Here is a 23,088-nt window from a genome sequence, read left to right as displayed (position 1 = left end):
CCACACCAAACCTCTGGCATCACACTATGACCAGTGTCTTGGTATTGCATTTCCACAGGTTTTAGGTTTTCTGAATCTTTCAACAGACTCCCAGAACACAGCCAGGGTTTCCATCTAACTGGCCAGCCCTGTGAGCATCTGCCTTTACATAAACAAATGTAAAAGAATAGAGATTTCTTGCCTGCGACTAAATCTGCAATTTGCCTGTGCTGGACTAAAGGTGTTAATGGTTGCCAACACCCACCTGCTTTCCTCCACGGAGCTGAGGCCTCTCTGCCTTCATTATTCCCTTTGGCACTGAGGAAAACTTTGCATCCCTTTGCACTAAATCCAGTGACCACAACTCAACCTCATGCAAACTGAGGTCAAATAACAGGACCTAAGCCCATAAACACCGTCAGGCTTGGCTTCACAGCTGTGCTGCAGTGGTGTGGCAGTGATCTCCCTTGGCTCAAATGTTAGACCATGTCTGTCCATGCCTCCTGACCACCTTTCTACATCTTCTTTCCCTCTGAGAACTTCAAATTCACCACTGAAATAATCGACTAACACGGAAAACCACCCACCTCTGGAAGCAGAAGGGAAGAAAACCCACACAACAAGCTGGCCTGAGGATGAAGAGACTTAGACACAAAGAAACAGTCCAGAAAAACCTGAATGTTACCAAGAAGCAGAAGCAGCAGCTGCCAGCATTGATGTAGAAGGATGAAAAGGCTGAAAACCTCCTCAAAGGCTCCTTACAGCTGCCTGCAGGTGCAGGTACAAGATTAGCAAAGGACAAGCTGGTTTTCAGCATCATTACAGCAAACACTGCTAAAGCTGCAGGTGGGTTGACACTCACCCCCCAAGGGTTTGGATGGAGGTCCTTGGACTGACAGCTCAGCTGTGACACAGCCCAGCTGCTCCCAGGATGGCACATGCACTTACACACACCCTCAGACATGTGTGCACACAAAATTAACCACACAGCTCCCATCCCACCAGCACATCATCACCTATTGCTCTCCACAGGGATCACATCGGGTGCACCAACGAAGTTTCCAGGAAGGAGGAAAACCCGACAGCCTGCAAGAAGAATGCACAGCAGCTCAACCACAAATCCACTTCACACTGAGGCAAACACGTCCCTTCTCTCTCACACCAACAGGCATCCTTCAAAGTAAAATTACCAGCTCTTCTGCTGTGCTTATAATGTCATGAGAGCTGTCTGCTCCCTGCTGGGATAACCACTCCGTGTGTCTGCCTCTGTCCAAGCCACTCTCCCAAGCACTGACAAGGCAGCAAAACTTCACCAGCCACCTCCAGCTCCTCTGGCCACCACAGAATGCACTCGATGGCTGCAGGAGGATTATAGACCAGCAGGATGCCATGGCACTTGGAACTTATGCCTCTGGCACTGGTGAAAAGGGAGACCAAAGACAGACAGATCCTCTCAACAAATAGCTGTACCTCAGGAAAAGAGAGAGGCAGGCAAGAAGGAGCTTATTGTCTTCCTTAATCTCCTTCTCTGAGAGTTCACTGCAGAGGCTTAAGGACGGTCTCACCCCTGGAAACACTCCCTGAGCTGTTTGCATCTGAGCCACGGACAAGGCAGGTCTGCCCTCGAGGTAACTGCTAACACAAAGCTGCAGCTCTTCCTGGCAGCTGAATTCAAAGGGGACTGTGGGGAGCAAAGAAGCAGTAGGAAAACACCCAGAGTAAAACACTTTATAAAGACCCATCAATTACAAACCCCTGGTTTCAGGCTAAGGATTTCACCCTGCTCCAGCTGGGCATCACTGGTGAGGTATCATTCACCCTCTGCTCTGTGACAGCACAAATCCCAGAGAGGTTATACACTTCACATGGATTTCTGAGCCCCTGGGAACACTCCTTCCCACCCCACTGCAAGCATGGTAGTAAAGTCAATAACAACTGAGCTCCCAAGGATGGATCTGTGTGCAGCCACCACTGGATCTGCTCCATGGATCTGTTCCACAGAGGAGCACTGACCATGGCCAAGGCAACTTCACTGCCACTCTGTTTTTAAACAACCAGAGCTCTGTGAAGTCATTAACTCATACAAACACTTCACATCTGTTTAGGGAGCTCCAGTTTTACAAGCACTCACACATGAAAAGCAATCACTGGGTGCATTCAAGAAGAGGTGAAATCAAGAGAGGAAGAACCTTCTGCCATAAATAGTGGAACACTTCTTGCATTTTGTGCCATGCAGCCTTTTAAATCCTGTTACTTCCAACATCTGCATCTTCACTTTAAATACCTTGCTTCCCCATACTGCTCCTGCATTTTTCAGAAAGTCAAAGCCAGCTGGAGCATTCATGGTCTGCCCAGGGAGACACCAGTCCAGCTAAAAATTTGTACTCTTTCCCCTGGTTCCCTACCCTTCTCTCCTCCCCTTGCTACACCTTGACTTTCAGACAGTAAGTTTTAGTCAGGGTCTGTTACTGATTCTGTCTTTGTACAGCACCAGCACCATTTCCCAGTATGAACCATCAACACCAGAAATGTAAAATTCTGCTTGTACAGGGGATGGTCCAAAGCTCATTGGAAAGACATCTCTCTCTTCGATGGCATGTGGACCAGAGCCATGACAATGAGCAGAAAAGCACGATTTGCAAAGCTGACTATTTGGGGAATACAATCATGCAAAAACATGATCTTCCAGCAGAATGTCTTTTCACTTTCTAACAGACCAAAAAAAAAAGTGTGTGCACACGTATATGTATGTTTTTATCACGTGTTTTTGGCATAGGAAGCATTTTGATGCCATGGTGACGGGTGCTTCTTGCAAACCCTTCACATAACAGACACAGATAAACCTGAAGCCAATTAGGAAAGCAACACTGCTGTGCTTACATGATCCACAGCTACTCTGAAAGGGACAAAAATTTAACTCCTATGAAAAAGATCAAAACAAAAACCCAGATCCATTGTTGAACAGATTAATGAGACTCCTGGAAAGCTCATCAGGGATTGGGTTCAATCTCTGCTGCTGTTATAAGCATAAGCCCTGTACAGCAGTAACAAAAGACCTGCCTAAGTCCCATGTTCTCTATTTACTCTGCAATGAGGCTCTGCTTGGGCTCACAGCATTTAACATACACACTCTTCATTAAGGTGACAGGGACAAGAGGAAGGATTTGGCTGAAATTTATACTGCAGCAAAACAAAACTCTTGATGGCCCTTTTTATAAGGGTAGGACTGCCAGGATGGGAGAGAACAGAAACCCAGTGCCAGCATCACTTCTCCTGACCCAGTAGAGTTTGGGCACGATGCTGAGCAGGGACCTAACCCATGTACAGCAAGAGCCAGTCCTTCCCCAGGGAGGTGACAGCCAGGTCAAGGAGAGAGGGGAGCTTGGGATGCCTGCATGCAAGGCAAGGAAAACCACACTGCACTGGCAGGAGGGAGCCTGGAGCTGACAGGGCATCAACCAGCCTGAGCTGGTTGCCCAATCCTGGCCCAGCAGCAACAAGGCACAGATGGAATTAGGGCAGGAAGGCTCCTGCTCACCAGTGCAGCAAAGGTACAGCCATGGAAAACAAGCCACACACGACCCCAGAGTGGTTGCCTGCAGCTGTAGGGACTGGATGTGCCACCAGCTCCTGGCTGCGGGGACGTGCTGTGGGAAATGGGTTAATGGCACCAGGGGGAGAAGTCTCTGCGAGCGCTGGCAGGTAAATGGAGCTTGGGAATGACATCCTGCTGAGAAGCAGCATCCTGCACCCCTCGCTGGGCGTCAGTCACGCACTCCCCAAAAACCCCGAACTGGAATTAAACACGACGCTGCCGCCTCCGCACCAGAAATTATTCATTCCAGAAAAAGCATTTTCCTACATCTCTCTCATGACTCTTCCATTCCTCTCCAGGCCCCCTCACTCCTCTCCCGCAGAGGAGTCATTTGATGAAGGAACTTTTCTCACTGCAGCATTCTGCAAAGTTGGGGCTTTCTCTGCAGAAGGGTTAAATGAGTCCATCCCTGCAGGGATGGCTGATGCCAGAGGAAAGGGCAAACCCCCAGTTAGACTGGTGACAGCGAGGGGAAGGGGATTCTTCCCATTGCAACAGAGCATCACATCCACTTGCTGAAGGCAGAGGGAATCCCACCACCTCCTTCCAATGTGATTTTACCATATCATTCTTCAAGATGTGCAGATTAGAACTAAATAAGTATCTCAACACATGCCTCGTGTGGTTAAGTCTTATTAAAGCTAAGCAAGCACTTAGGAGCACATCCTGCTCCAGGAAGCACTGCTGGATGGGGTCTGTGCTCTGCTCACAGGGGGGCTTCACATGAACTCAAGGTTTTCCAGGCACAGCTCAGGAATCTGGGCAGGAATAGAGATGGTGGTGAATAGTCTTACATACAGCAACATCTAAAGATGGGGCCAGGGAGCACATGGAGCCAGTAGGATGCTGCTCAGTGTGCCCTGAGAGCTCCAGGATTCAGAACCAGTTGCATGTCTGGGACAGGTAAGAGTCACTTTGTTTTTTGAAGCAATTACCCTGCATTTCTTTATGCCTAGTCTAGAAGAGGGATCGCCACTGTATAAGCAGTCAAGCAGTAGTGTAGAAGTCGCTACTGGGAGCCAAGTTTTAACTCCTGGCTGTCATCACTTCATCACACAGAGTCAGACACGTTAACCCCACCTTGCTGCTTCTCCACAAACCAGGGCCAGCAAATTCTCATGCTGGGACTGGAAGGACTGAGCCACCACTAAACATCTCACAGGTCCTTGCAGATCTCACTCATTCCCACTGGTGCTTGCACCAAGTGCCACGCTGTCATCTTCCACTGCTCAAACTCCCCATGTCCATAAATCAACTGCAGTACTTGCATCTCCTGCAATGTTTAACTGGGACAAATGCCACTGTACACTCTGCTGGAGCACTGCTGGTGAAGAGTGTACAGAGCTATAACACCAACCAAAAGGTTTAAAGTGGTAATTCATCAGCTACAACAATAAATAATACATACACTTTCAAGTGTTTGCTCATTTCCTGGATGTCTCCCATAAATACCTATCCAGTAAAACACACTTTGAACAGAGACACCTGTATCTTTTCCCTTCTGAGCTAACTCCCTGCCATTTACTTAAAATAGAAAATTCTGCAGGAGAAAGGCAGGTTGAAAGATAACAGAATTTTGGAAGTAGTTTGAGCGCTCAAATGTGCTTTAAACAACAAATACTTAATACAACTGTTCAGACTTTCCTCAGTCTTACCTTATTTTATGGACAAAGCTCAGACACCTGTTTTAATCCCTTCAGTCAGTCAGGCTGCTGGCCCACAGCCTTCATCAGCAAATATCACATGTGATGCTCACTGCTCAGGCTGCACTCCTGCCAGGGCAAACCTTGGGAATTCAGCCTCATGGAAATCAGCACCAAGATAAAAGCCTGGCCTCGAAAACACAGCCCAGGCAGCCTTCACTGAAGCACAGCAGCTTTGCTTTTAATGTAGATGGAACTTCTAGTTCAGGCTTTTGAAACAGAGTGTTGTGTTAAAAAATAATAATAATAAAGGAATCACTGCAAATCTCCCCCAGAAAAGGAAACTGGAGTTGTCAAAACAGCTGGAATGCTCTCCACAGCCTTCAGCATTTGCTTAAAGGGGCTGGAAAAGGTCAGTGTCATTTGGCTCTTTGCAAGTTTAAATGAGTTTCAGCCTTCTGGGGGGAGATGGCCACTCTGACAGGGGTTAATTTACAATACTGAGGCCCAGGGCACTGCAAGACACCCCAGCACAGGCAGCTGGTGCCAAAAGCTGGTCACCACTGCTGTCCTCCCAGGGAAGCTCCTCGGGTGACACCGGTCCCACACGGGCTCTGCACCACAGTCGAGTCTCCTCCACCACAGCCCGGGGACACTCAGCCATAATCCCCCATCCCACCAGGGCTGAACGCACTTTTAAGCTACACATTTAGGGAGGAAGGTGCAAAAAGAACCTACCTTAATATTCCAGCTGGCACCTAATCCCTTAAACTCTCGTGGAGAGGTGCTTTTCATTTCCAAAGAAAAGCAAGTTAATGTTCTTGCCAGTGCTGTTAATCAGAGCAGCAAAGCCTCTTTTCATCGTGCAGGGCCCAGGTGACTGTTTCCAAGGGATTAGCTGTTACCACATTTAGTCCAGTAAAGGGTTTATCTCAGCCATGTTCACAAAGGCTGACTATGAAGACGTTTGCCAGCTGAATTCCCGGGAACTGACACCTGGAGCAGCCCCAGGGCTCGGAGCACACCCGAGAAAGGCATGGAATGGTAATTGGTAGGAGCAGGGAGTTTTTCACCTGTCTCCAGCACGAGAAGCCAGGGCAAGAGACAGCTCTTTTTGAGGGATACAGCCACCACCAGCTGCCAGCCCAGGGAGGAGAGGAAGGTGAGGGAGTAGGAAGGGTGAGGGAGCCAGGGGCAAGAGAGGAAGGATTTTCAAAGTCCCCCCAGGGCAGGCACCAAGTCTCTTGTCAGTCTGTGCTAATGGTCACAGCAGCTGCCACAGGGACATGTGGTTGCCAAACCCATGGAATGTATTCCAGAGAGCCTCCAAAAGTTGCACGGGGTGAAACCACTGGACTTGTGCCACCCACTTTAATCCGGAGCTCAGTCAGGCTCTGCTGAGCACTGCAAGCCAAGCCCAGGACTAAAGGAGGCACCTTAAGTGTCTGAGCCACCCTAAAGGTTTCAGAGCAGACCACCAGTCAGCCATCCAGGCTCTTCTCAAACCTTCCAGCCAATAAAGAGGAACCATATCTGAAAAATCTGGGGTTTGTGCACCACAGTTCCTTCTGGCATTGATCAAACATTTCAATTCCTAAGTTGCTGCTTGCTTCAACCGCTTGAGCAACAACTCAGGTTCACATTAGTGCCAAGGACAAACACTGAAGCTTTGGGACTGCTTCCTAAACTCTTCAGCAGACTAGAGGGGAATTCATATTTTCCCTCTTGCTCATCGAGAAAGCAGGCTGGGGTGGGGCTGGAAAGTCTTACAAAGCCCTGGGCACCCAAAGAATAAGAAATTCCACTCTGATTCTGCCTTCCCTGCTCCCCCAGCTTTGCAGGGGCTCTGCTGGCATCTCACACCAGCTGGCAGAGCAGTCACTGTTGCCTGTGTCCTGGATAGAGCTTTTCTAATACCAGTGCTAAGTGGCTGAACAAGAAATATCAGAAAAGAAAGCTGGAAGCAGAATGCCTGAAGATATCAGTGAGCAGGACATCACCAGGCATTTAGAAGAATGACAAAGGCCATTTTCCCAAATAGAGGGGGGAAATAAAGGAGAAATGACACTGAAGATCGAAAACAATTTCCTAGTGTTTTGGCACACTCTAAAATTAGTGCTGTAATAGATCTCATCAGCCAGCATTTATTTTCCATTCTAAAGACAAGAATTCAAATAAGCTGCAGCAAGAGAAGCACTTGCTTAGCTGAACAGCCAACCTCTAACTCAGGCAGCACAAACCTGGCTGCTCCACTCCTGCTGGATCTTGCTCAGGCTTTTTGTAAGTGACAACTCAAGTTGGAGACCTGTTTCGTTTGACCACATTACAATCCCAACATTACAGAGGTGAAAGAGCCTCTGGAGCAGGAAGGGCCAGGCTGCCCATGGCAGGGTTGCTCCAGGGATTTGCTGTGTTCATGAAACCAAGAGACAACTGAAGGAAATCCCAAAGTTACTCTGCCTGGAGAGGACCTGAGGCCACAGGTTACACACCATGCTTTGGGAAACTCCTACTGTTAACTGTCCTGATGGCTCTCACTCCTGCTTTTCCCAGGGAACAATTGCTGCTCACCTGGCTCATACCCAGGCAGGGAGTCCCCAAGAGCTCCAACATTTTGCTGTGGCTGCCCAGGGGAACAGGGCTGGGCTCAAACTCTGTCCCTGCACATGGGTCACCAGAGCCCAGGAGGATGTGCTGGTACACATCAGCACCCCACAGAATATTCTCAGTTGGAAGGGATCCACAAGGATCATTGAGCCCAACTCAAGTCTGAACTCACAAGGTTGGTGTTACAAGCACCACGCTCTAACCACCTGAGCTCACCTCAGCTGCACCTCTCGAGGACCAGGCCCACCAAGGTCTGGTACAAACAGAGGTTTCTAATTCAAAAAGCAAGCAAAAAATCACGACAGGCTTGATCTTGCAACTCTCACACTTACACTCCCTCTTTCAAGCACGCACATACATGGAAAGGTACCCAGCACACCACGGGGCTGTGGAGCACCAGGGACACACAGCAATGCCTGGGGAGCTGTGGGAAGGACCCCGAGCTCGTCCAGAAGTAGTGATGGGAGCACTGATGTGACTCAACCACTGCTCTTTCAAAGTTTCAGAACAAATCCCCGCTGGCAGAGGAGAACTGGCAGCATCACTCGGCTATGAGGTGTCAGAGATATTTCAGGCAGCCAGATATTCCCATGTAGAAACCCAGAAAAAGTCCCCTCCTCACTCCCCCAGCTGCCTCTCTTTGCATTACTGCTGACATGGATGTGACTCACTAGAGTTGGGTTTATATTAAACTCCTGAAACAGATTGTTTGGCTGTTATGTAAAGCCAGTAAATGTTAAAACACCAGAATAAATCAGCCAGGCAGTTACCATAGCCAGCTCTTCAGAGACATCCAAGAGAACTATTTTTTTATAAAAGGGAGAGTTGGCAAGAGATGAGGGGAAAATAATAATATTAATAATACTATTATTAATAATAAAATCACAGCAGCCTTTCAGCAGAGGGGGAGCTGTGCCAGTGGCTGCAGTGTCCTCACTGCTCCCAGTGTCCTGCCCAGCTATTTACAGGCAAGTGCCCCAAATTCTGCTCTGCACAGGTGAAGTTCTGCAGCATCACCTGCACAAGACACAAGCTCTGTGGCAGCAGAACTGGCTCCCTTGCCATGACACCTGAAACAGCAATGAGACCTCGGGGGAGATCAGTATGAAAGCACTGATGCTGAGCTTAGGACTTCAGCCATATCATGCTTTAAAATGAAATCAACTCAAAGCCAGGCATGAAGGTGCTACTTCCCATCCTCTCACTGGGCAGGAGGATCTGCTTTAGGAGCTGCCCCTCTCCCATGGAGCAGAGGGTATCTGCCACCCAGAGAACAGTCTCCTGCTCACAGTGACATCAGCAAGCCAGCACAGGAACAGATTTTAAAATTTGCAAACACAAGTGTTTTTACCAGAAACCTGACTCCAGGTTTATAAACAGAACACAGGCCAAAGGACTAGTCAGAAAAATTATCTGGCGAATAATCTGCAAGGATAAGCAAAACCAGAGCATATCACCATCTGCTCACAGATACCTCCTAAGGCAGAAATGAGGAGCCTTCAAATTAAACCCTGCGCTGATGACCAAGCCACTGTACTTAAAATGCTCCTGTAGCTACATTAGAAATGAAAAAATGGAACAAGGTAGAAATTAGGAACCCAAACCTTAGCTGTGATGTAAAGCTTGTTAGCTGAGCTAACACTTGCACGGGCCACGTGGCTCAGCCCAACACCCCACTCAGTTCAGGGGCTGCCCAAGTGCCCCATTCCACATCATACCCAAGAGCAGCTGCAGCTGTGGGTCCCTGTGCACATGAGCTCCTCAGTTTGCACACCACTGGGCACATCTGGACAGGCACATCTGGGCAGGGGACAGTGCCCAGCCCGGCCTGTGGCACTGGCAGAGCACAAGCTCCATTTCCAACTGCCCCGGATACGAGGCTGCAGAGCATCATAATCACAGCACTGAAACGAAGCAGAAGAGATCTCTGAGCTCTGTTTAATTAAATATAGTCTGGGAAAGTCTCTGCTTTTGTTAAACACTGCCTCAAAAAGAACAGGGCTGAGTAATACACCAATGGGGGGAAACACACTCTTTAGCTACAAGGTGTTATTATTATAGGCTTAATATCAAAATGGCTTGTTCAGCTTATTAGCCTGGAGCAAACGCTCCCAGCCTTGGCAAGACTTGGATATTACAGTTCTGCATTACACACCTACACAAGCACTCCAGGTTTGTATGGAGGGGAGTCTCCTGTCTGCAGAGGCAAGGCTTTGATTTGCACCAGATTTCCGTGGCCCAGCAAAACAGCTGACAAAAGAGTGTGTGTGCTGTGATAAGCACCAACAGGGAGCAGGGCCCGTGCTGCAGCAAGGCCAGGGAAACCAGTGGTGGGAATAGATCTCCTTGACTGGGGCCAGCAGCATTAATGGGTGGCTGAAGGAACTCCAGGCATGGACAACACAGGCACAGGCCATCAGGGAAACACTCCACAGGTGTCCTGAATACTGGGGGTGCCTTAACCAGCACCACATGTTCAACACTGACCTTACACCCTGCTTAAACTCAGGCTACTGGTTTTCTCCTGCAGAACAGAGGTGATCACCTACCAACACGCAGGTAAAAGGTTTTGGAGCAGAGGGTTAAGCAGCATTGGTGCCTCTGTCTTGGGGGATCCAGCCCCTCCAAGAAGCCCCGAGCCCCCTGCCAAGGCGCTGCTGCCCCCAGCACCCACTCACCTGCCCAGAGGTGCAGCCAGCCCCAAGATGACCCCCCATCTCAAACACACAAGCCATTCCAAATAATAAATGTAACAACCCAAGACTCCCAAGAAACCATGACGTTTGAGGCTCATTTTTGAGTACTTGGTAAAGAAGAAACTCTCACTTCTCAAGTTGAAAAACAAACCCTTTCTCTGTCTTTTATTTGCTAATGTGTTCATTGTATTCTGATCTCATTTTTTGTGCATAATGTTTTGCCCATCTGTTTGATTAAAAAAGAATCCAACCACCCAGCTTCATTAAGCTAATTAGATGCATTCAGCCATTGGTTAATATTCTGAAGTACTTTACAATTATTCTCCCCAGTTATTAAATCTCCTCTGAGGATTTTAATTTTCTGTACTACACTCTTTATTAGCCAGCACTCAAGTCAGACTGCATTTGCCCACTCCTTACCCACATAAAAAACATCCCACCAACTCCTTCACTGGTTTGTGATCCAAGACATGGAGATACATTTGCACCTTGATCTGACACTTCAGCTCACCCTGAGCTCAAAACATCATCCTTCCTCTGTGCAGAGGGTTCAACACTGCCTGCCTGGAGACCACGGGAGGACAAGGAAGTGTTAAAGGGAGCACCACAAATTCTGTGTCCAGATACAGCATGTCAGAGATTTCTCTCTTCCATATTTAAGGCCCATGCAAACTTTTAAAGGGAAAAACAGCCTCAGAAAGGCTCACGCCCACACTCCAAGATGGACCATCCTAAAGGATGAAAACCACTGCCCCATAGTAGACCCCAAGATCAGCAGGAAGCCAACACAGATGCTCTGTACAGTGCTACAGAACAGGAAGGAAGGGGGTAAGGGAAGAAACTGCCACCTTCTACTTGTCTCTGCAATCCCAGCCCAGCCTCTGTCACCTGGATTTAGAGAGAACAGCCAGTATTCATTCTCTCAGTGTAAAATGTGGTTACACTTGCAAGAAATAACTTGATTTAACTAAAGGAGGAAGAAATTTAGAGGTTGATGAAGCTGTGATTTGACATGGGCTGACCTGGGGCCTGAGGAGAACCTTAATGACACATCCTTCAGGCCAGCCTGTTCTCCTTGGTTCACACTGTAATTATCTTTCCCTTTTTGACATCCAGGCAGAGAGCCTGGACCACTCTCGAAAATTTGGCCAGGTTATTTCAACTTTTCAATAGCCTGGCAACAGCACCAATTAATAGAGAGCTCACTGTCCCACTGTGCTCTAAGGCACACTGAAAGGCAAGCCTTGGCTCAGAGAGCTTAGAATCAAAGCAGGCTTTAAAAAGATAGCTTAAATGTTGTAGTGTAACCTGGCAGGCAGGCAAACACCACACAGCTGCTTGCTCAGTAAAATTTGTGGGTTGAGATAAAAACAATTTAATAGGACAGAAAAAGAAGATAAAATGATAATATTTAAAATAATTAGAACATACAGAACAAGTGATGCAGTTCTATTGCTCAGACCTGCTGATGGATGGCCAGCCAGCTTCCCCTTCAGTTGCTGTAAAGCAGGTGAGGTGGGATGATGAGCTCCCCAGCTCTTGTGAAATCTTATTCCAGCTAGAATGAAGAGCCAACAGCTCTGCAGCTCTCCAGAGAGGGGAGGATGTGGGGTCAGGCCTCATTTCCAACAAGTCCTGCCTCCCTGAGCATGTGGCCTTCCCCTGGGGGGACAGTCAAAGCAAAAGGGAGAGCACCAAAGGCCTGGCCTGAGGTCCTGGGAAACACAAAACAGGCTGCTCTTTTGCATCTCATATCACCAGCAGCTCTTCTTTATCTTGGAATTTAGGAGGAAATTAAAACTGCCAAGGACTAACTCAGGCTGCTCCTAAAGTGCCACCAAGGAGCTGGTGAGCTCTGCAGTGCCCGTCACCAGCTGTGCCCAAATCAAGGGACAAACAGGGCTGGGAAAGGAATGCCATCAGTCAAACTTGAGAGCAGTGCTGGCTTTCAGCCAGGGGTCACTCCAGATGTGCTCCATGTCCTGCATCTTGGGCCTTGGCTGCTTTACATGCTGCTTTCCTCACTCCTGTCCCCATCAGGGGACCTCTGCTGAAAGGGTCTCGGGTCCCAGCAGGAAAAACACAAGGCTGCAGATTTTCAAAGAGACAACCCCAGTGCTTCAATTCCCTGAATTCCCTTTATTCAGGCTGAATCCACTGCCTGCCACAGATTCCAACCACCTTCCTGAATACCAGTTCAGAGACACTGGGCAGCAGCCACAGGAGTGGGAAGCACCATCCCACGCCCCCGTTTGGGAAGAAGGAGCAGCTCCCCAGGGAATGTCCCCCAGTAACCCAGCAGTGCAACAGGGACGTGGGTGGTCCCACTCCCTACTCCTGAGGAACAGTGTGACCCAGTCAGTCTGTGCCAAAGCTGGTAACAGCAGGAGCAGCCCCACAGCATTATGTGAACTAGGGATTTACATCCTCCAGCGAAGCCACCAACACCCCCAAACCCAAAAATCCCTTCAGTGGTCTCTTCCTGGAATCAGCCAAGGCACCAGACAACACAGGGCCAGGACAAGGATGCTACTGCCTGGGAGGGACCTGCAGCAGTACACAAACACAATGCATAAGGGACACCTACCCTGGAATTTGCTCCTCTCACTCCCAAACTTCCTTTCTGCTTCCCCTAAGATGATTTCTGCAGCTAAATGAACACATTGGAGCAGAAATTTTATTCTTAATTTGTCCCTTGGGTGTTTCGCTGACCCTACCAAGAACTATATTTAAATGTGCAATTTCCTGGCTAGACTCATTTGCAGTCCCTTCCCTCCTGGCTGCCTGTGCAAGTCTGGCCCAGAATCCAATTAGCTACTACCACCCTTTAAATCAACGGAATTAAACTCAAACAAGAAAAATAAAATTAAGGATTTTAATTACATCATTCTTATTATATGTCTAAATACTTACAATTCCCATGCTCACTGGGAGGTGGGCTTGAAAGGCTAGAAAATGACAATTTTCCAAGCAGACAAAATTGTAGCCAGAACAAACAGTTTGACAGGAGAGAGACTCTACCCACCCTAATCCCCAGTGCAGGTTTGGTTTAATGCACTGCAGAGATGGATGTAGGACCTCCCTGGCACCGTGGAAGGAGCAGCTGCTTCCCAGCACCTGTGAAAGGCAGGACAAGCCCAAAGACTTCCAGCTTCACACACGAAGGAGCAGCTGCAGTTTGTCTGGTTTTAATGAGAGGAACCTTCTTTCATCAGCATCACCCTCCCCAGTGCCTGGGAGTCGTTCCCACTGCAGCTTCCAGAGGAGGCCAAAGCAAAGGGAGTGGTTTGACTCAGAGTTTGCTGGTGTCACACTTACTCCTTGACCAGCTCCAGCTGGTCACAGTGACATCCAACAGCCCCAGCTGTGCACAGGAACAAGGCAAGGAGGATGTGGATTCCCAAGGCCATGTAGCCCAGGTTCTCACCACGACAGAGGGCTGCTTCACTCCTTTCCCTGTCACATCCTTTAAGGCTCCAGGTTTTTCAGATCAGATTCCCAACAGAGTGATGCTGTGGCTGTTCAGACTTAACAGTGACCTCAAGATCTTCAGAGTCCCTTCTGGGCAGGCTTCTCTCCACCTCCTCCTGCTCCCAGCCCGTGCTCCAGCCTTGGCTTCCTGAGTGCCTCCAGGAGCTGCTCAGCTGATCCCCACAAAGCCTTTGGCTCTGGTGAACCTGCCCAGGACTGTCCAGCAGGGGATGGGGCTGTGCAGGGCAGGAAGAGCCAGGCACTGTGGGGTGGGAAGACATAGGGAAAGCTGATGTGTTATTTCACTCAGACTTCCCAACTGCCAACACTGCTCAGCTTGGGAGATACCAGGGCCACAGAGGAGATCAAGGTCTTTAGAATAGCCAAGTTGCTGCTGGAAATGGTGCTTCTCAATGTCAGCAAGTAAGCAGTGGATGGGATGACTTTGCTTCAAGGTATTAACTGTCCAAGCTGGCTTCAGCTGCCAGCAGGAGCTCAGTCCATCCCAAACCTGTACCTGCTCCTGAAGAAGACAGGGACTTCACTCGGGCCCTTCAGGAGCCACATCTGCCATGAAATCAGGTTACTGCAGAAATTCCACATATGAACTAAACTTTTATGACAGTGTTGGACAGCTCAGCCTCCTGGGGAGCGGAGCAGGAAGGGGCTTACTCTGAGTCACAGGCTTCTTGCCAAGAAAGAACAAGAACTGCAGAGGCTTTAATCCACAGGACATAACACTGGAAGGGACAGCTTCAGGAATGCTCAGCTCAGGACACTTGCATGGTGGGACAGGGGTTCTCTACAGGAGTGAACACAGCCAAAATAAACGTATTAAAGCACAATGATGCTCCTTCTTCATTGACTCCCCCAGTCCCACGCCCTTCTTTTAGAGGGGAACAGATAGATATGGACAGGGCTGTCGGACATTTCTGTAGAAAGCCATCAGTTAGGAAAAGCAAATTCCCCAGGAATGAAGAACTCTGAGCCATCTTGCCCTTCTTTTGCATGCAGCTACACTGACAACTTGCAAAGACACTCTGCTCCCCTCACATCCTAGAAACCAGTTTGATGGTGAAGTGTCAGCACATTTCTAGGTTAGTAAAAGCTGGGGCATGAGAGGAGAGAGGGAACGAAGGAGTCTGATTGTCTTAGACAAAGAGATTGGAATAGATTTCACAGCAGGAAAAGGTTTCAGGGCAAGGAAAAATTTATTCATGCCTAAAGAGCATGGAATATTAAAGACTCCGGGTTTCCTTTCCTCCACAAGACCTTAGTGGAATGAGACTCTAAGCACTTCACAGTAACCACAAAACACCCTCAAGGAATCCAGGTGGTTTTATCCAGCTCCCAGCAAAAACTCAAAAATCCCTTGGCATTGCAGCCATGGCATCAGCAGGAGGCTGGTGCACCCACTGCAAGCAGCAAACCAGGTGAGCAGCCTCAGCCCTGAGAGCCAGGGACCCTTCTGGGGATGAAGGGGCTTCCCCAGGGATGCTGGGCAGGCACTGAACCAAAGGCAGCCCAGGAATATGCTGCTCTGGAGTCAAATGAGACATCACTTTAGTTAACAAACTGCTCTTTGCATCCCCAGAGAATCTGCCACTTTTTGACTCACATCTGGAGGTTTATTTTCCATTGCTGTGGCACTTCAGGCCCTGCTATCACCTGGGCCTGATGCTGCACACAGAAAACAGTGGTCCCTGCTGTGAAGTTTATGTTCTTAACACCAGAAACAATGTAGAAAGGAGGCAGATGTCTGGAGGAACACCAGGAAAGCTGTACTGGTTTTGCTCATTCACTCCTTTGGTGGCTGGGAGGATGTGCCACAGAACAACTGATTCCCACAGGTGGGACAATCTCATATTGCCCTCTTGCATCTGTGATAGTCATTCTGGATGGCAGACAGATACTGTGGCATTCAAGTGGAGCACAGCCACTTCTCAGCTCCTTGGAAACAGCAAACTCTGAAAATTAACCAAAAATGCCAGTCCTGTTCTGCAGTTTGACTTAAATCAATCTATCTGGCATTAAGGAATGGACTCACAGCAATTGCTATGAATAAACCATGCCTTTTACTATTGCTTCAAGGCAAATTACAAGCACTGCTCACATCAAACTGCATGAGAAAGGACAAAGCAGAAGCCTGCATAGACTGTGTTGGAAGGGATGCCTGATCTCTGTAACATGGAAGTGCACATTAGCAACACAGCCTGATCTGCCAGCTGAGAACACTCAAGTTCATGACCACAACCATGGGACAAAGGCAGGCTGAGCCAGAGGATCTTATTCCCTCCATTCCAACAAATCACACCGTGCTCACACAGTGACCCCACACCTTGAAGCAGAGGCACACATTACTGTTCCCTCTGCACTCAGCAAAGGTTGGCCTGACAAGCTGCACTGGGACATCTTCCACTTTTCCAGGCCCAACCCTCAGCCTGGGGATGAGGTGCTGACACAGAAAGGGAAAGAGACTCATCTCAGGTCTGTTTTACACTCTGCCTCACAGAGCTGGCAGCCTCAGATATCATTAACCTTTGTCAGTCAAGCTACCTGACAGCTACAGAAAGGTCAATCCAGACTTCAGCATCAAAGCACCTCATCAGTAAGAGGTCAGCAGAAGAATCTCTTGTCCTCACACTCCCACTTGAAGCAGGTACATCTTTAGCACAAGCAGACCCAAGCCCTTGATTCCAGCACAAATAATATCCTAGAACAGCACAACCCAGACACCATTATCAAAATGAGGTGTTAGGAAGTGTCAAAATTAAGACTTGACTCATTTAAGTGTTTGGCTTATGCATGTATAGTGTAATAATTTGTCAAAGAAACACTACACCAGGTCCTGCTGCCTTTCAAGTATCTTGATTTCTTTGGCACAGGACTACCATCTGTGTCACCAGTATCCAAACCCAGTTCTCTCTCCTTCCCTCCCAGTGTTCCCACATTGATCTGTAACTATTGATAAAAGACAGGGAAGGAAGCTCTGAAGCAGCAGAATACACTTTTCCAAGGCAGCACTCAACTCCCTTGAGGGGCAAATCCATCCTTTTTCTTTCATGTTACCATCAACCCCTTTTCACACACTGCAGGAAGGAAGCCTCCTTCCACAGTGGAGCTGATTCATTCCTCAGAGCACATCCATCCCAGGCTCCTGATGAAGAGGCAGCTCACACATCTTCCAGCTTCTTGTCCCCAACAGGCAGAGCCCCATGTGCTGGGCTGGAATGAGGGGAAGGGAGGCTCTGGCAGCAGACACCCAGCATGAAACAACAGCTACAGATCCTCTTCTAGCAGGAGTCCCTTTGAGCATCCCAAATTCTCTCCAAGAGACCACATCAGAGCAGCAGAGAAGACTAAGACCCCCAGCTGCATCTAGCACAGGAGGTCCAGAGGCAGGAGAAAAGCTCCAGCAAAGCCTTGCATGCTGCCAGTACCACGGAGAGGAAGCACAAAGGTAGGAGGTAGTTTAGAGTAGCTTGACAGAGCTGGTGCAGCAGCAGGAGCTGGTAATTAGAGCCAGACTCAGGTAGGTACATGAATGTACTCTGCAAAGCTGTGCTGGCCTGGGTTTTAACTACTGCTGCCTGATTCCTTCAGCTTCATCTACTGTAGATGTGACAGCCTGCAGCTGTGGGCTGCAGGGGGCTGTGCCCATGCTATTTGTATACAGCAAATCCATCCTCACCAGCTCTTTTGTGGTTTTAGGACTTGCATCTATCCCATAAAATAGAATAAACAGAAACCTGAACTACCACCCAGACTGGGGGAAGAAGAGACAGACACTCATGATAAAGTCCCTCATGAGAGCAAAATACTCTTTGAGTTAATAAGCACAGCACACAATAGCAGAGCAAAACCACAACACTGCAGGGTGGATGGTCCAAGCTTTGCTGCACTCACAGGGCTGCAAGATAAAACTGTGAATATTCTCTGCAGCAGAGGGACAGCTGAGGAACACAAGGCACCTGACTCAGAGCATTGCTCCAGCACAGGACCAAACTGTCAAAGACTGGCACTACAGTCCAGGTCACCAGGGCAGGATGATCTCATGTCCCTTGGTATGACTGATTCACACTCTCACCACAGTCCCATCAGTCACAAATCCAACACTAACACGTCCTCAGAAGGCATTATTTAGCCTGGGCTTCCTCAGCACTTCTTTATTCCTCCTTTTCCCACCCCAACTGAGCCCCTAGTTTAACACCCATGCTAAGCACTCAATTTTTGGGTCTATCTGTGAATTGGAGCTCCAACTTACCAAGGAAATCTGTAGCCAGAGGAAACAACTGAATGAGTCTTAATTTAACATCCTTCTTATCAAATTCCTTCTCCAGTTGAAAGCTTCATGGGTCTGTAGGACTTCCTTCTGCATAACATAACATGAGTTCAACAGCCATACCAGAAATCTTTGTAGAATGAGAATGCCAGAGTTCAGACTTTTTTTTTTCCTCTGAAGTTGAAGAAAATGTTATCTGCACAGCTGTTCAAAGTCACAAGTCTTGCCTTGAAGTTTCCTCATGGGAACAGGGACCTAACATCCCTCCAAAACGTGTCATTAATGCTCTGTCCTCACAAGGTCACAAAAATCACAGCGTCACTTGGCTGAGAAAAACAATCAGCACACCCCAGAAACGTTCAGGGGATATTGCACAGGAACTGTAGCCCTCAGGGAGCCACTCTCTTCCTCCCTCCTTGCACACAGCTCTGTGCTCGTGACTGTTTAACACAGACCACTCTGCCCCATCTCTGCTCTGCAGCAAGGACGCCCACCAAAATCCCAGGCTCTGCTGCCAGCTGAAAAGGATAGGACACAGTCCTCACTTATACTGGTGTGAGTGGGAACTACTGGAAGCAGGGAAATGCAGAAGGATCAAAAAAAGTGAGGCAATGAATTTGGCTCCGCTGACCTCAGGGGAGCAGTTGCCACTCGGCACCAACACCAGCACAAATTAAAGCTGAACTTTTCTGCTTGTCCAAGGCATACACATGGCTGCTCTGCAGAGAGCACAGCAACAGGAAAAAGGGGAAGGATATCTCTATCTCAGAAAGACACATAGTCAAGTGCTGCTCCAGCAGACAGTGGCACATCACAGCCTCCCTGTTTACATTACACCAGAATAATTAGAGCAGTCACTGTTAACTAGCTAACAACTTCACCATCAGCTCTCTGAACAATGCTGAAGAATTAATCACAACATTTCACAGCCTTCCCCAAACACAGCCACCACTCTGCAGAAACACTGAAGCCACCCCAGAGACGAGCAGCCTAAATTAATCCCACATGGATTCGGCTAAAAGGAACTACAACTATTTCAGCAGTGCTCGCCCTAAAATTATGCCTGCCCAGGGCAGCAACCCAAAAGAAACAAACCCTCAACAAACCACACCTTATCCAAGGCATGACTCAGCTCGTGCACTGGGTGACATCAAGAAGTAAAATACAGGGGTTCATACTCAACCAGGTTCACTCTCTAAACCAGCAGGTTTGTGGGACATGCAGCTCCCAGCTGCCATGGGACAGCCTTCCCTTTCAGCTGCAAGCCTCAGCCCACTGAGAAGCTGTGTCCTCAAAAGGATTTGACCTTCCAGGAAAACTTCCCTATACAGGGACACCAGCACATAAAAGCAAAATCCAAAAAATTCCCCACTGTCATGTCCTTGACACTTTTGTGTAACATTTGTGCTTCTTCCTCTGTTTCTATCCATATCACTTGTGTCAAAAATATAAAATAAACTTAATAGCTAATATATAGAATATGTATGAATATATAATAAAACTGAAGACTGCAATGAAACAGGAAAATGTTTCTAAAGACTTAAACCAGTAGAAAAAGTGACCAACAAATCCAGTCTGCAAATTCCTTAGCAAGTTGGACCTGCAAGTTCTGCAGTCTTTGACTGCACCTCAACATTAATGATGAAGTCTATAAAATGTTTTTCTGTGATTAAAGACTCAATCCTAAAAGTCACCAACTGTGGCCAACTGCACAAGCCTGGGAAACATCTGAGTTTCTGAAGAGCTGGAACATGTGTACTCACACCTCACCCACCACCACAAATCAGCAACCACCCTCCCACACATCCGTGACAGTCACTGCAGCTTCTTCCCACCATTGTCTTTCAAATTAGTATCCTACTCCAATTTATCAGTTATCAGGATTTCTTCTCTTTAGAAATTTTCAGATCTTTTTCCCCAACCATGCTAAGCTTAACCACTGTGTTAAAACAACACGCCTGACCACATGCCATTATTTGGTATCCTTCATTCACCTGCTGTACCTGATACTTTGCTGCTTTATCCATCACAAACAACACTAACCAACCCTCAGCTCTGCCACGGTGACTGCACTGTGTCAACAACTGCTCTGTACACTTCAATCATCCCCACTGCTTTTACAGCCAGCCACGCACATTCCTTTTCCAACCACATATTTTCTGGTGACTGGGTCACCTCCCTGCACGTTGGATGTTTGCTTCTCAAAGCAAGTGACATCCCGTGCCCAAAAACAAGACTGAAAATCAGAGAAGAAACCATGAAGAGACAGACGTAAGAGGAGGAATTTTGATGAGGGTTACTGTATACCTAGTTGTCCCCAGAGGTGTCTGCTTTGCTACCTTATAAGACACAAGCCAATAACACTTTGTGTCATGCCAAGTTTATGCTGGGCTTTTACACTGACTGCTTTCATCCCAGAGATGAAGGGGTAAGTTGCCCCCTCACTGTTTCTCAGCTTCCCTCCCTCTCCACCTGCCAAACTGCAGCAGTGGCGGGGCTGAGTAGCAGCATCTGCCAGAGGCTCTGCAGAAGTCTCCTTCACCCCAAGTTAAAGGTAAAAACCCACTCAAAAGCCCTGTTTGCCCACCCTCCTTCACACTCGGGTGCCAGGAGAGCTCCAACTTCAGCCTGATGCTGCCCAAAGCTGGGCTCTGCTGCTGACCTCACCCAAACCGTGTTCCCTCCCACCTTTCTCATACTTGATTAGCTTAACACTGCCTGCTCAGCATCCACAGCACCTGGAGCCAAGGGAGATCTCCCACATAAGAAGAACCTGTCTCCCCTACACCCAGTGTCTGTCAGTGCTTTGAGCAGCTGAACAGACCCCTGGACATTCCACCTGCCCATCATCCACCTGAGCTTTAGGGCAATAACAGGTATCCTCCCGCCAGGCATCTTCCCAAGGCAGAGGAATTGCACATATTGATTTCAGACACTACCCAACTGACTTCCACAGCTCCAGCACTGACAAAATCCTCACACTGAGCTCCCCACCAGGTTGGCACACCCGGATTTGCATCAGATTTATCCTCTCTGCCCCTCAGCCAGGCAGATACCTCCTCTGGAGACCCAAACCACCCTGCTAGAAGCCATCCAGCACCCTCAGCCTTTTCCTGAAGCTTCTTAAAAAAGAAGTTTCTCCTTCCCCTGCCCCTGGGTAGCAATGACCCTATAAAGGCTCTTCTAAGGTCCACCTTGACACAGAACAGAAGACTCGGCTTTCAGACGCGACTGTTCTTTCCACAGTTTGTGACAGGCTGCCACAAATACAGGGTTAATACACCTTTCAGTAACTTCAGAGAACAAGTATCAGCAAAAAGAGATGCAGTAGCCTGGCAAGCAGACCCTTGGCTGAAGGACAGTGACACACTCAGCATTGTGGCACCTCTTCATGCCCAGCCAAGGTTTAAACCACAGAAGTGCTTGTGGTGACCACTGCCTAAGCACTGCTTCTTCCTCCAGCAAACAGAACACTGCAACATTATCCTTCCAGACATCTCCTCTGCTGCATCCTCAGAGCATTCCCACTGCAGCCACACCACAGGAGCCCACAAGGGAAGAGAAATCCCACAGTCCCTTCCCAGCAAAAGAAAAGCTGGGCCTTGAACGTCTGGTCAGTGCCAGGACAATTAATTGTATCAGGCAAAGACAGTTAGGGCTTAATGAACACATTAATTAAGGAGCACAGGGCAGCAGCACAGGCTTTGGAAGCCATGGCAGAAGTACAGCACCACACAAGCGGTGTGGGGTGATGGGGCACCTCACTGCTCTCTAGGGCAATGCCAGGACAGGTGAGGTCACCTTGCAGCTCTGCTCCAGAAGCAGCTCTGGATGAGCAGCTCTGCCCACCCTCGCTGGGCCAGGAGCTGTCCTGGGAGCACCCACACATACCCCACTCCAACTCACAAGACATATCATAAAACCAAGAGGAAATAGCTGGAGACAGCTCCAGATTGAAGGCCCTCGATGCCAGGGAACAGAGCTTCCTCAAAAAAAGAGGAAAACCATCAGGACCCCGTGGCTCAGCACCTACTGTGACTTAAAGCCCAACCTTCATACCATGTCAAACCATGACATGCCTGAACTCCTCGCTGGAATGATAAGAGCCTGGTGCTTACGCTCCTGGTTGCTAAGATCTGTCCTTCTCCAGGAAAAAGCCAGGGGAGCAAGCCCAGGGAAGCAATTTATTGCTCTGCCTGGAGATTAATCCCATTCACAACCAGGCACCCCAGCCCGAGCACAGGGTGCAGCACAGCAACGTGTTGGAGCACTGCCCCAGCACACTGGCTTTGGTTTTTCTCTTCAAGCAACTGAGATAAAGTCTCTCTGCTTGCCTTATCCACTTTCAAAAGCAACACTTCAAAGCCATCCCATGTCAACCCCCAGGACAAACTGAGGCTGCCAGAGAGGCCTCACATGGAGGAAGTTAACACATGATGGGATGCACTGTAAGCTTAACGTGGATCCTCAGACTGTTGTAAATAGACAAGCAACAGTTTCCTATTGAACAAAACCTTCTCCATTAAGTTACAACTACAGCAGAACGGTAATTTTACCTTTAACAGAGCAGCTGAATGAAGTGGTATCTCTGCAGGATCAGCAGTTTTCCTTGCTCACAGCACACAGGCCTTTGGGAGCTGCAGGTTATGGTCCCTCAGAGCCAAGGTAAGCAGAGAGGAAGATAAGCCCCTCTCGTGCCAGCCTGGCTGCCAGGTGTGTGCTCCGAGACACGGCCAGGGCAGGACGGCTCAGACTAAGGCACTGATCCTTGAGAAACCCAAACTTTGAGGAGCTCAGACCGATCCCAAGGGCAGC

General features: G+C 48.5%; 1 protein-coding gene across 4 annotated transcripts in view; it reads right to left on the bottom strand.

Moving 5' to 3' along the window:
* Positions 1–23,088, bottom strand: part of CAMKK1 (calcium/calmodulin dependent protein kinase kinase 1) — a 93,534-nt gene that overhangs the window by 69,819 nt on the left and 627 nt on the right. Inside the window, exon 1 of one of the 4 annotated variants that reach the window (XM_051809308.1) lies at positions 22,830–22,846. The exons of 2 other annotated variants lie outside the window; for them this stretch is intronic. The gene's annotated coding sequence lies outside the window, so the exon portion shown is untranslated. Of the gene's footprint in view, positions 1–20,860; positions 20,880–22,829; positions 22,847–23,088 lie in introns of those variants that run through there. One more of the 4 variants, XM_051809307.1, reaches the window with a different exon arrangement.

This window comes from Manacus candei, unplaced genomic scaffold (assembly GCF_025592945.1).
Source record: "Manacus candei isolate 608988 ecotype Guabito, Panama unplaced genomic scaffold, ASM2559294v1 h1tg000076l, whole genome shotgun sequence".
NCBI lineage: Eukaryota > Metazoa > Chordata > Aves > Passeriformes > Pipridae > Manacus > Manacus candei.
The sequence above is the reverse complement of the archived record's forward strand: the minus strand, read 5'-3'. Positions and strand labels throughout refer to the sequence as shown.